The sequence below is a fragment of the Gopherus flavomarginatus genome, chromosome 1 (genome assembly GCF_025201925.1).
Source record: "Gopherus flavomarginatus isolate rGopFla2 chromosome 1, rGopFla2.mat.asm, whole genome shotgun sequence".
NCBI lineage: Eukaryota > Metazoa > Chordata > Testudines > Testudinidae > Gopherus > Gopherus flavomarginatus.
The window spans coordinates 166,624,428-166,637,323 of record NC_066617.1 but is presented as its reverse complement, the minus strand read 5'-3'; the positions used below and the strand labels follow the sequence as shown (position 1 = coordinate 166,637,323).

At 40.0% G+C, this 12,896-nt stretch overlaps 2 protein-coding genes across 7 annotated transcripts in view; one reads left to right on the top strand and one right to left on the bottom strand.

Moving 5' to 3' along the window:
• The window catches only part of FILIP1L (filamin A interacting protein 1 like), a 320,082-nt gene extending 315,130 nt beyond the window's left edge, over positions 1-4,952 (bottom strand). Inside the window, exon 1 of one of the 2 annotated variants that reach the window (XM_050956860.1) lies at positions 4,695-4,952. The gene's annotated coding sequence lies outside the window, so the exon portion shown is untranslated. Of the gene's footprint in view, positions 1-1,196; positions 1,216-4,694 lie in introns of those variants that run through there. The other variant, XM_050956870.1, reaches the window with a different exon arrangement.
• The window catches only part of CMSS1 (cms1 ribosomal small subunit homolog), a 385,528-nt gene that overhangs the window by 325,128 nt on the left and 47,504 nt on the right, over positions 1-12,896 (top strand). Inside the window, exon 1 of one of the 5 annotated variants that reach the window (XM_050961277.1) lies at positions 5,098-5,193. The exons of 3 other annotated variants lie outside the window; for them this stretch is intronic. The gene's annotated coding sequence lies outside the window, so the exon portion shown is untranslated. Of the gene's footprint in view, positions 1-5,097; positions 5,194-12,896 lie in introns of those variants that run through there. One more of the 5 variants, XM_050961286.1, reaches the window with a different exon arrangement.

The window sequence follows — 12,896 nt, the reverse complement described above, 5'->3', positions numbered from 1 at the left end:
CCCTGTCACTAGTAAAATGAGCTGGGAAAATAGATTCTTCAGCAGAAAATGAAATTATGTGGTGAATTCTTTGCTTAACTCCAGTTTTGAAATTTTTTGTTGTCCGTGTTGGCTATCTAATAGCCAGCCCATCATCCTTCTTTTGCATATGTGAGAGCACCGTCTCCATTGTCATTCCCCGTAATAGTGCATGCTGAGAGTCACGATAATCAGCGTGAAACAGTGTTGAAATGAGTTAATTTGCAAGCACAGCATGCCTGCATAAAACATGAAATGCAGCATGATTATTCCATGGGAAATCTGTGTTCAGCTCTTAGGATGACCTAATGAAGAATCCTAGGCCTGGTCTACACTCGGGGGTGGGGTCAATGTAAGACATACAACTTCAGCTACGGGAATAGTGTAGCTGAAGTTGAAGTATCTTATTTTGACTTACCTCTCATCCTCACAGTGCGGATCGACGGCCACGGCTCCCCCTGTCGACTCCACTACTGCCACTCGCCCTGGCGGAGTTCAGGAATTGACAGGAGCGCGTTTGGGGATCGATATATCGCATCTAGATGAGAAGCAATATATCGATCCCCGATAAACCAATCGCTACCTGCCAATCGGCGTGTAGTGTAGGCATACCCCTAGACTGTAAGCTGGATGAGGGCAAGGACTGCCATTTTCTATATACTGAGGCTAGCACAATGGGGCTCCAACCTGGGTCCCCTCAAGTTGCTGCCACAGAATAAATGCTTATTCATGAGAGCAACTGAATTGCAGCTAATTAGACAGCGATTTAGTTTTGAATATATTTGGCCACTTTCTCCCTTTCTTCCCTCTTCCATTGCAGCCCTCTCCTCTCCCATCACATTACTTTTCCTTTGACTGAGGGATGCTGGGCACAGTGCCCTCTTCATCCTGATCAACAGCCAAAGGGAGTCACTTGGGAAAATTGTCACATATTCTGGCCCCACCTTAGAGCCTGAGTAGTGATTCCATTCCCTTTTGGCTCAGGGACAGCAGGAGTGAGCAGAATACCCCAGTTCCAGTTGTTGTTTGGTTGCATTGGGAGGTGCTCGGTGTAGGGGAGCATATTGGTATCAGAACTGGCTATCTGAATATGGTTGAATAATTCCAGCTGATACGTGTGGTGTTCGGATTTGGTCACCCATGTGTTTACTCTATTGACACCGGAATTATTATTTTACCTCAGTTTTTAGCACTGGTGTGATGGCCACTGAATACTGTGTCCGGTTCTGCTGCTCACAATTCAAGAAGGATGTTGATAAATTGGAGAGTATTCATAGAAGAGCCGCAAGAATGACTAAAGGATTAGAAAACAAGTTGTATAGGGATAGACTCAAGGAGCTTGATCTAGTTAGTTTTATCCAGTGGTTCTCAACCTTTCCAGACTACTGCATCCCTTTCAGGAATCGGATTTGTCTTGTGTACCCACAAGATTCACCTCACTTAAAAACTACTTGCTTACAAAATCAGACATAAAAATACAAAAGTTTCACAGCGCACTGTTACTGACAAATAGCTTATGTTCTCATTTTGTCTGTGTGAAATTTTAGTTTGTATTGATTTTGCTAGTGCTTTTTAAGTAGCCTGTTGTAAAACTAGGCAAATCTGTAAATGAGTTGATGTATCCTCTGGAAGACCTCTGCGTACCCCCACAGGTATATGTACCCCTGGTTTAGAACCACTGGCTTAATAAAGAGAAGGTTAAGTGGTGACTTGATTACTGTTTATATGTACCTACATGGGGAACAAATATTTAAATCAGGCTCTTCAATCTAGCAGAGAAAGGTATAATATGATCCAATGGCTGGGAAGTTGAAGCTAGACAAATTAAAACTGAAAATGAGACATAAATTTCTAATGTTGAGAGTATTTAGCCATTGGAATGATTTACCAGGGGTTGTGGTGGATTCTCCGTTACTGGCAGTTTTAAAATCAAGATTGGATGTTTTTCTAAAAGATCTGCACTACAAATTATTTTGGGGAAGTTGTCTGGCCTGCGTTATACAGAAGATCAGACTAAATGGTCACATTGGTTCACAATGGTTCCTTCTGGCCTTGGAATCTATGACTTGATGAATGTGCCCTTGGAGCTCTGCCTGGACAGCTGGCAGCATATGAGTAATCAACAAACAGGCACTCCTCATATATTTCTCTCATCTCTCATCCAGGTAAAAACAATTCTGTCTACAAAGACTTGTTACTATTTTTAGTTTATGTTGGTAACTGCTGAATACTATTAAGTCCTTACCTGGTAATGAACTTTAGAAACACATTAGCATTTCTACAGCCCAACATACAGTATGTTGTCCTCCAGTTTCCTCACATTAAAAAATCCTCCAGAAAATCTCTGAATGATCACCTCCTACTTAGCCCAAATCTACACAATGACAGATTGCTTTAACAGTTATTCGTTAAGATCCATGAACTCTTAGGAAACACTTTTTTGGAAATAGATGTCAGCCATTATATCTGTCGTTGTGCCAAAAATCAGGTCTTGCAAGTACGTTGCTAAATGAAATTGGAAAGAAGGAAACATCAGAGGGTGATTTTATATAAGCTAAGAGAAGTGATCAAGATAAATGATCAAGATAAATTCCTTCAGCATGTGAGACTCTGACAGAATGTAAGCATTATACTTTTATAGCCTAATGTAATATACTATACAAAAAAGTTTAATAGCAGATATATTAGAAAAAAGAGACAGGAATTAATTACAGAAATTGAACTGGACAGCATTGCATAGATGAACTAATTCCATATGAGTGGTAGTGCTCTCCTGTTGCCTTATTATTCTTCCTAAAATAAAGGCTACTAGCCTTCAATTTCATCAACTGAGGTATAGGCTTTTGCAACAAGTTTGCACTGGGGACAGAAAGGAGAACTTCTAGTGGTACAACGTCAAAAATGTCTGGAGCTTTTGTTCACAATGAAACTTATTGGCTGTGTGTTTTCTAGAATTGACACCTATTTGCATTTGCTTTTCAGAAAGCTATTGTGGTGTTGCATTGGTGTATACGTCCATCTTCCATTAACACATTGTGACATATCCTCATCACATAGCAACACAACCTCCTCATGTTGACTCATGACATTGGATGGTGATGTCATGTGATCTGAAGTGTGTTAGGGGCTCATTTATTTGTTCTGTCATCCAGCAGAACAAAGGATGGACCCAGACCATGTCACACATTTGGGGGCTAGTAACAGCCTTATCAGTCATCCTTATAACATTCATTAGCACCAGTGGGTGGTACATGATCAAATCAAAAGCAAAAATAGATTCTAAAGTTTTACATTTGAGAATCCTAGCACATTAGCATTGAATGAGTGAGACTTGTAGAGGTGTTTATTAAGGCTAAGGACATAAATAACCATGCACGAGGCTATTGCATTAAACTGCTCTTACACCTTAGTTCTATTGGTGTATCTCCACTAAGATGACTCATAAGGCCATCAGGACCAACGAAAGGTCTGGCAGTAACAACATATTGATTTTATTATGTGTACTGTACTTATAATGTTTGTAATACTTCAGGTGTGCTAGTATTATTGTTTGAGTATCATTTCAGTTTGCATTAAAACGAGAACTTAAAGTGACTGGAGAATACGCAGGAAAGCCATTTTTTCACGCTACAGAAGTGTTTAGCTCTAATTAGAAATTCACTGTAATGTTAAGAATTGCAAGGTGCATGCCTTGATGCACTGAAACAATTCAGGATTCTTTACTTCATCATTATGAACAGAGATTCATTTATATCAGACATCACTATAAACAGGTTCCTTTGTTCCTCACATTCCTGTGGAAAGGAAATTAGCGTTGTATGATTCCGTAAAGTTTAAGTAATAAACATGTCACCCCTCTAGTTGGATAGATTTCTTCCTAACCCTTACTACATATGGCATGTTGTATTCTGTCCATGTTTTTCTTGTAAACATCATAACAGATTAAAGTAGATAAGGAAAACAATTAAACTACTTTTGCTTCTAAGTTTTATAAGGAAACAATGTACTACCAGTCTGAAGCATTCTGTTGTAAAGAAAATACCTCTATCGTATGACCCCTGTATCCTGCGTATAGCTGCCCTGAAGCTGTGCAACTTCTTTGGAAATGTGAGAGAGCTGAGCACCTTTTTGAGTGACCTTTGTTTAAAATGATCCTTGCTGCTTGCAGTGAACCCTATTTTACATGCTTACTGTCAATGGAATGCATATTTTCGGAACCTGCATATACTTAATGCATATAAATATAATATAATCAGTAACTACACACACATGCATACATTCACATATATTCTCACATACACACGCTTTTTGCTTACTTTCAGAATGTAACAGTTTCTTTTCTTGGAGTGCACTTTCTAATACTAAATCTGTAATATTTACTGTGATGTTCATAAATCTGATTTAATCAGACATGGATACTGTATTGCACATGCTGATGTATTCTTAGTTATTTTCCTGATTACTTCCCATATTAATAATGCCAATTGATATTTTATACATCATCAATCAAATAGCTGAGAATTTCTCCAGATCCATATTCAGGTCATTAACCTAAAAAACATTCATGTTAAGGGTAAATAGAGTACAGGTCTAACAGAAGAATCATGTCTGGTGCATTAAACAAACGACTCAATTTCTCAATGATGATGATATTATCAAGGAAAAAAAACACTTACGTTAGTGCAGGAAATCTTCCTCTGCTGTATTCTGGAGAATTTCCTTCGTCTCATTCACTCCAAAGGGGCAAATTCACTTTCATAAAGAAAATTATCTATTTAAAGATACAGAATGAGGGAAGTTGATGATTCCTCCTCTAAGCTCCCAATTCACTTGTTTTAGCAAGTTGAGAAACCTGGTCACAACAGTAATTCAGAATGATTTTTCTGTTTGTATACTGTAGGCTGAGTAGCAGCAGCAGAGAGTTATACCCAGAGACACGAGACAGTGCTGCAAGGGAGAGACAGTAGGGAACCATGGCACTGACTTAGACCAAACTCTAAATATAACCCAACCCACTTTCTGTGCCGTTCTCTTCATACTCTGAAGGCAGATGACCTTGTCAGAAAACTGACCTCACAGGCTGTCACTCTCCACAAAGAGGATCTAATGGGACAGAGCTGCAATGTAATGGGACAAAAAAGCAAGCAGCCATCTGTTTGTAGCAAACAAGTGTAGGTATGAACTCTATTTTTATGGTAATTACGGTCTAGATCAAGAGATACAGCTCTTTATTTGGACACTTCAGACACACTCTGCATACAAGTTTAGAACAGGGATAACAAATGAGATATTGCTTTTGAATCATTTTGTACCTTCCAACCTTAAACATTACAGAGCCTTGAAGGAAGATGAGTAGGAAGGGCATGACATTTCCCCTTCGAAAAGCTTCCCTTTATAACATTTTAACATTAAGATCTATATATCTAGTCTCTCTCTCTCCCTACTTTTGTTGCTGGTTTTCCTGAGATTTTGGGAAAGGTTTGGGGTAAACCATGAAATTTATGTATGAAAGGGTTACAAATTAGCGTATGTAGGGTGGGGAATGTAACTTGCTTTGAGACCAGTTTACAGGGAAGAGTGAGTATATGCAGAAGGGAGAAGTTTTACAGAAGGAAATATGTGAGTTATAGGAATAAAACCTTTAGCCCTTTAGCCTTTGATGGGGAACTGTGCTTTTAAACAGATGTTGATATTTATAATCCAGTTAGTTTTCCACCAACCCTAAGTGGTAATATATCACGATATTTCTTCTTAAGCTGACGGAGAATTAACTTGATATATACTATAAAACTATGTTACAGTGTCACTCAGTGACTCGTGTGAAAAACAACTTTTATACCCACATTTTCTATTCTATGGAGGAAGTCAGGACTTGGGCTTGTTTGCAATAGTATTCTCTATTTCAATGTGATTGTTGTTGGCAATATCCTACTGGCTCCCATGTATTGAATGCCACTCGCAGAATCATAGAAATGTAAGGCTGGAAGGGACCTCTAGAGGTCATCACACCCAGCCTCCTGCGCTAAGGCAGGACCATGTAAACCTGAACTATCCCTGACATCCCTGTTCTTAAAAAGGTCCGTCAATGGGGATTCCATAACCTCCCTTGGAAGCCGATTCCAGAGTTTAACTATCCTTATTGTTAGAAACTTTTCCCTAATATCTAACCTAAATTTCATTTGCTGCAGATTAAGTTCATTACTCCTTGTCCTACCTTCAGTGGACATGGAGAACAATTGATCTCCTTCCTCTTTATAACAGCCCTTAACGTATTTGAAGACTGTTATCCAGGGCAGCCCAGAGAATTCAAGGGGCCTGAGGTCTTCAGGAGTGGGAGTCCTTCTGCTTCGGGTCTTTGGGCACTTCGGCAGCGGGTCCCAGAGCAAGTGAAGGACCCACCGCTGAAGACTCGGAGTGGAAGGTGCCCCTGCCACCGAAGACCTGGAGCAGAAGGAGCCACTGCCACTGAAGAAGCAGCTGGGTCTTTGGCAGCGGGTCCTTCACTCAATCCCGGTGTGTTCGGCGGCACTGAAGGACCTGCTGCCGAAGACTCACCAAAAACTCTCATGGGGGCCCCCGAAAACTCTTGTGGGGGCCCCTGCGGGGCCGGGGCCAGGGACAAAATGCCTCACTTTCCACCCCCCCAGGCAACCCTGCTGTTGTCAACACCGCCCCTCCCCCCAGGTCTGTCTTTCTCCAGATTAAACATGCCCAGTTTTTTTAAACTTTTCCTCGTAGGTCAGGTTTTCTAAACCTTTTATCATTTTTGTTGCTGCCCTCTGTACTCTCTCTAATTCATCCACATCTTTCCTAAAATGTGGCTCCCAGAACTGAACATAGTTCTCCAACTAAGACCTCACCAATGCCAAGTATAGCAGGACAGTTACCTCCTGTGTCTCACATACGACAGTCCTGTAAATATGCCCCAGAATTATATTAGCCTTTTTTTTTAAACTTCATCACATTATTAACTCATATTCTATTTGTGATCCACTATAACCCCTAGATCCTTTTCAGCAGTACTACTGCCTAGCTAGTTATTCCCCATTTTGTAGTTGTGCATCTGATTTTCCTTCCTAAGTGTAGTACTTTGCACGTATCTTTATTGAATTTCATCTTGCTGGATTCAGACCAATTCTCCAGTTTGTCAAGGTTGTTTTTAATTGTAATCCTGACCTCCAAAATGCTTGCAACCCTCCCAGTTTGGTGCGTCAGTAGATTTTATAAGGATACTGTCCTCTATCCAAGTTATCAATGAAAATATTGAATAAGACCGGACACAGGGCAGACCCCTGCACAAACCTACCTAAGTATGCCCTCCCAGTTTGGCAATGAACTATTGATAACTATGCTTTGAGTACATTTTTTTTCCAAACACTTGTACCCTCACCTTGTAGTAATTTCATCTAGACGACATTTCCCTAGTTTGCATATGAGAATGTCCTGTGAGACTGTGTCAAGAGCCTTTCTAAAATGAAGATATATCACATCTACTGCTTCCTCCTTATCCACTAAGTCAGTAAACTTGTCAAAGGAGGAAATGAAGTTGGTTTGGCATGATTTGTTCTTGACAAATCCTTGCTGTCTATTTCTTATAGCCCTGCTATACTCTAGGCGCTTACAAATGGATTGTGTAGTAATTTGTTCCTGTATCAAAGTTAGGCTGACTGGTATATAATCCCTCTGGTCCTCTTTGTTCCCCTTTTTAAAGATAGGTATTATTTTTGCCCTTCTTCAGTCTGAGATTGCTTCAGATAGTTCATATGCATGCCACACTATTCTTAATGGTAAAACAAGCCTCAGAAAGGAAATCGGGGCAGTATAGCCATGAATGATACTATATGCCTACAAATAAAATAAAATAAAAGAGATTGAATAGCAGTAGAGGCAAGCAAAACAGCAATATTCTAACTTTGAACAGCAATGCTAGAGTCAAAGATATCATAAAAAACGAAACCTGTTATTAATTAAATGGAATATCTGTTAGTACCGTATATCATAACATCTTTATGGATAGCTCCTGTAGGCCGAAAAGCTAGCTGTAATAAAGGAAGTTGGTGTTTGACTTTGAGAAAATATGAAAAATGAATTAGACTGCCTCCAGACAACTTCTGTTTTCTTCATATACATTCTCAGGGCTGTGGGTTGACTCTCTGATACCTTTATGATGTTATGGTAGCATGTTTCCTTATTCTGATGCCAGATGATATCAGGACTAGCATAGAAAATAATCTATAATCTAGTTTATGGAATGGATTAGCAGGGTTTCTGATTTCTGGTACTGCATTCCTGTGGCATCTTGAGCATGTTTTTAATAAAGAGGCCTGTGCTTGTGGTATATCTCTGCCAGTTGCTTTACCTAGCCTAGTGCTGGCTGTTATATATTAGAACTGAATGGGCTGTTAAGACCAACTCCTCTGTTAAATTGTTGAGGGGAGCTCCTCTAGGTCCGATTTGAGGTGCATTGGTGGGGCTATGTGAGGGACGCTTGCACTACCACTGCCTATGTATCATGACTTCTGTGTATGTAGAACTTCAGGTTCTAGAGCTGTCAATCTACTACATTTCACCAGCATTACTGTCAGACTTCTCTCCCCTCGCCATCCCTCGCATCATCATAAAATATTGGAAGGATCATGATTTCAGAAAGTCAGTCATTTCTTCGTTCCCAAACAAACCGAGTAAGAAAAAATCCCTTCTAAAGTGAATATCGTTAATTCTTTTGGCATTTATTACCAATGCCCTTTTCTGCAGGTAAATTCTGGGGTAGATGCAAGGTGACTGTGTAATTTCTGGAGGTTCCTAAACCTCATAGTCTGAGGCAACCCCTATAATTATAGAGTTAAATATTAATTCATGCCTATTCAAAGTTCTCTATGGATATTTTGCATTGATTGTCCACATATTAATCTTTCTAAAAGACCCATTTCTACCTTGCTCCTTATAGTGAATTAAATTGACTTGTATATAAATTGACTGTAGCTGTTTCCTTTCACCTAACTTTTGTCTCGTTGTTTGTCTGTAGTCTGGGGGCTCCTTGAAATGTTTGGAAAGTACTTATAATGTAGTATATTCACTGTTAAGGGAAATGCCCCATATGGAGGTTCTTTAAAAGTACTAAGGGCTTGGCTACACTCGAAACTTCAAAGCACTGCCGTGGGAGTGCTGCCGCAGCAGCGCTTTGAAGTGTGAGTGTGGTCGCAGCGCCAGCGCTGGGAGAGAGCTCTCCCAGCGCTGCACATACTCCACATCCTCATGGAGATTAGCTTGCTGCGCTGGGAGCCGCTCTCCCAGCGCTGCGGCACTGTTTACACTGGCGCTTTACAGCACTGTATCTTGCAGCGCTCAGGGGGGTGTTTTTTTCACACCCCTGAGCGAGAAAGTTGCAACGCTGTAAAGCGCCAGTGTAGCCAAGGCCTAAGTAAATAGGGTATGTGGATGTGGTTTAATATTTCCACAAAGAGGCATTTTTGAAGCAGAGCACTGTTGTTCAGTTAGATGATTCTTTTCAATTGATTCATTTTCTGAGTAAAATCATAGTCCCTGGACAGTTGTTGTCATTAAAATTCCATGGCACTTTTTACAAGACTAGAGGTATTAACCACTGTGTCCTGTCCAAATTTTAAGGTGATTATTACATTCGGACTCTCAATTCCCTTCTGATTTCAGTTGGATACAGAGTTCCCTTGCTGTTTTAAATGGTGGGTAGTGTTGCGTGCAGTGTTAAATCCAACATTGGCAGCATTTGAGTTGTTTGTGAAGTGGTTCTTGTATATGCAAGAATAGAAGCATCTTGTAATCCATCAGAAAGAAAGGCCCTAAATAAGTGTGAAATATTTGTTTTATTGTTGTTTTAATAAGCATCCAAAACACTTTTAAACAGCTGAGATCCTCATTTTCCATGTTACCTCAATAAAGCCAAAGTGACTTTCTGGAAATTTTTTTTTTAATTACTTATGAGCTGAAAGAACATGCAAAATTTCAGTACAAAGGTAATTTTTGAGAAATTTAAGCAGCTGGGAGATTTGTAAGAGATGAAAGTGCATCTGAGCTTTCACTATAATGTCAATGATTTTAACTTTGCCATAGGTAACAGGTCTCTTTTGTACATCATGTTAAAATATAAAGGCATCTTGAAGCACCAGTTGTTCCAGTGAGGTGCTAGTTATGAGGAAGTTAGCTAGAATGGGAAACAGTAAAATGGCCTCTCAGATCCTTAACAGTTTATTTGTTGGTTTGTACTTTGACCACCTAGGATTTCAAAACCAGGTAAATAGATACCTTTTCTAAAATCATTTGCCTTCTGTTCTAGTAAAAGAGCATTGCAGTCCCACTTGCCTCATTATCTCAGAAAGCAAAAGTGAACAACATCAGACCCCTCAGTTATAGGGGAACACAATCATTCTGATTAGCATTAGAAGGTACTGCTAGTTAAAAAGAGATAACCAGCTATTTTTATCGGTAGCCGCTCTTCTTCTGTCATGTTTGTACATTTCCTCCTTCTTGTAGTGATATCTTTTGATGCAATATTTCTTTTAAATGTTAAGTAATCCGGACACTGAATTGTAGTCATTCTGCAACCTGAGCCTAATTTAGAGCGTTGTAGAGCTAATCTCATATGACATAGTTCCATATAAGTTATTTTAATGTGCTAGGTTAGACAGGTCTACCTGTCTGTCACTTGCAGACATATTCCTTTTTCTGTTCTGGTTCACTTCCAGTTAGTGAATCAAGGTGAACTCACGACTGGTTTGGAAGCATCAGCTCTGGTTGGGGATAGAGGGTGTTGAAAGAAGAAGCTGGAAAGGGGAGTTGCAGGGGATGTAATCCTTAGAAATGCTCCACGAATAATTTTTTTTTCAGATACAGAGTATGACAGATATTAATGTCTGCATACTAAACGTGTTGGACCATGGCCGAGCAAATCTAAAAATAACATGAAACTTCACCATCAAGGACTGTTCTCGTCAGCTGAAATGGTAGGGTTTTTAGTTCAAGTTGCCCTAAACAAAGGAAGAAGGAAACTATGCTGAGTACTGTACCAGTAGACGTGTCCGGCAATTCAGCATCAGTAATTTTTTTGTATGAATTGACCAAGAATATTTACATTCTGCGAGAAATTTTTCTTTATGGAGCAAAGTCGTGCCTTTATTTGGAACCAATAAGTATACATCTTTACAGATTGTTTGTACAGCCACAGTTTAGGATAGGTTAAATAAAATATCCTGGGAAGGCATTAGGATCATCTTCGTCATTCCTGAACAGGACAGGCATTCTGCCAGTTTGGTTGGTCAGTCTCCTAATAAGATTGTGCCTATTTCTGCTCAGTCACATATGGCAGATGCCCATGAGTCTCAGATATGCACTACAATGCTTTCTTTGGCTACAGACGCACCCTTTCAGAAGCCTCATTGCAGTTAAAGTAAGGGATTCTGGAGTCCATTTGGTATCTCAGGAGGCACACTGCCCTGAATAAATGGAGAAGCCTATTCTGGAAAAGGAAAGCCCAGGGCATATGAGTGAGGGAAAGAAGAGATGGACTGGATGGATTGCTGTGGATGGTGAGAGGAGTGGAGTGTGAAACATAGGCAAGAATCAAAAGTAATCACCTGATGTAACCATTGGGCCAGGTTGCCACCTCTGCCACCAAGGACAGACTAAGCAAAGGTTGACATAGGAGCTAGAGCTAAGTGTGACACAGTTATTGTAAGGCAAAGCTTCATGTGCCACTGTGAACTGTGTACTACTAGTAATTATTCTGGTAGTTCCCAGCTACTTGCTTTGTTGCTTTTAGAATCCAAGTGCTAAGATATCTGAGTATTTGAATGTATTCTATGTGAGGGGCCTGTCCTGGACCCATGACCAGAAAGGCCCTGAAGAAGTAACTTCCACAAGTTTTACTAAGTTTGAAAATCTTTCTCAGTGCAATAAATTGGAAAGGAAAGATCTGTATTAATTTTTAAAGAAGAGAGGCACTTTGCTGAGTCAGTCCGTCTTTCCATGTAGCATCAAAGATTTCCAGTGAGCTATAATTATTCTGCCCTTTTATGTGATTGAATATTAATTTTTCATTTCCTGTCATTACACTTGCTATCTTAATGCTTTCTAATATTTAATCTTGTTTTATTGTCTGAACTTCAACATGTTTTGCTAATCTGTAGCCAAGAGGGACACATTTTGGGTTTTTTTCAGTCTTCTTGATTTTTCAGTAGTGCTTCAGTACGCTGCTTACTGGGAGGAGGAAGGGCGGGGGAGAAGGAATACAGTCAATGGTGTTGGAACAGTTTGTATAGTGTGGGGTGCTGAGAGCCATTGAACCAAACTGTAAACCCTGGATACAATGGAAACCACTGCAAGCCAGGAGGTGCTGTTACACCCCAGCACCTCTGGTTCCAGCACCTATGATTACAGTCTTTTTGGGAGGGAGGGCAGAAAGGAGGCGGAAATATTTTGCCATTTGAATCTTTTCTCTGTCTAATTTACCAGAGATGCTTTGGAAGTGAGGGGAGGAACCACTTTTCTTGTAGTTGATTTTGATGATGCGTTGGTCTCTCCTATGATTATTATTATTATTACTACTACTACTGTAGAAGACCCAGTCAGAGACCAGGACCCCATTGTGCTTAGGGCTGTACACACACAGAACAAAAGGATGGTAAAGTGTAGTTTTTGTTTTGTAATAAATCTGCTTGGCAACCATTTGACCATCTGCTAGGATATCACACCATGGAAATTAAGGACTTCATGTTAGCTGAAGGGAAGAACTCAGATATTCCATCACCAAAAGCCAAGGACTCTACCATGTGAACTGAAGGATAACCTGCTTTATATATTAGCAGTATAGGCCTTTAGCCCGTATCTGAGTAATTCTGATTCCA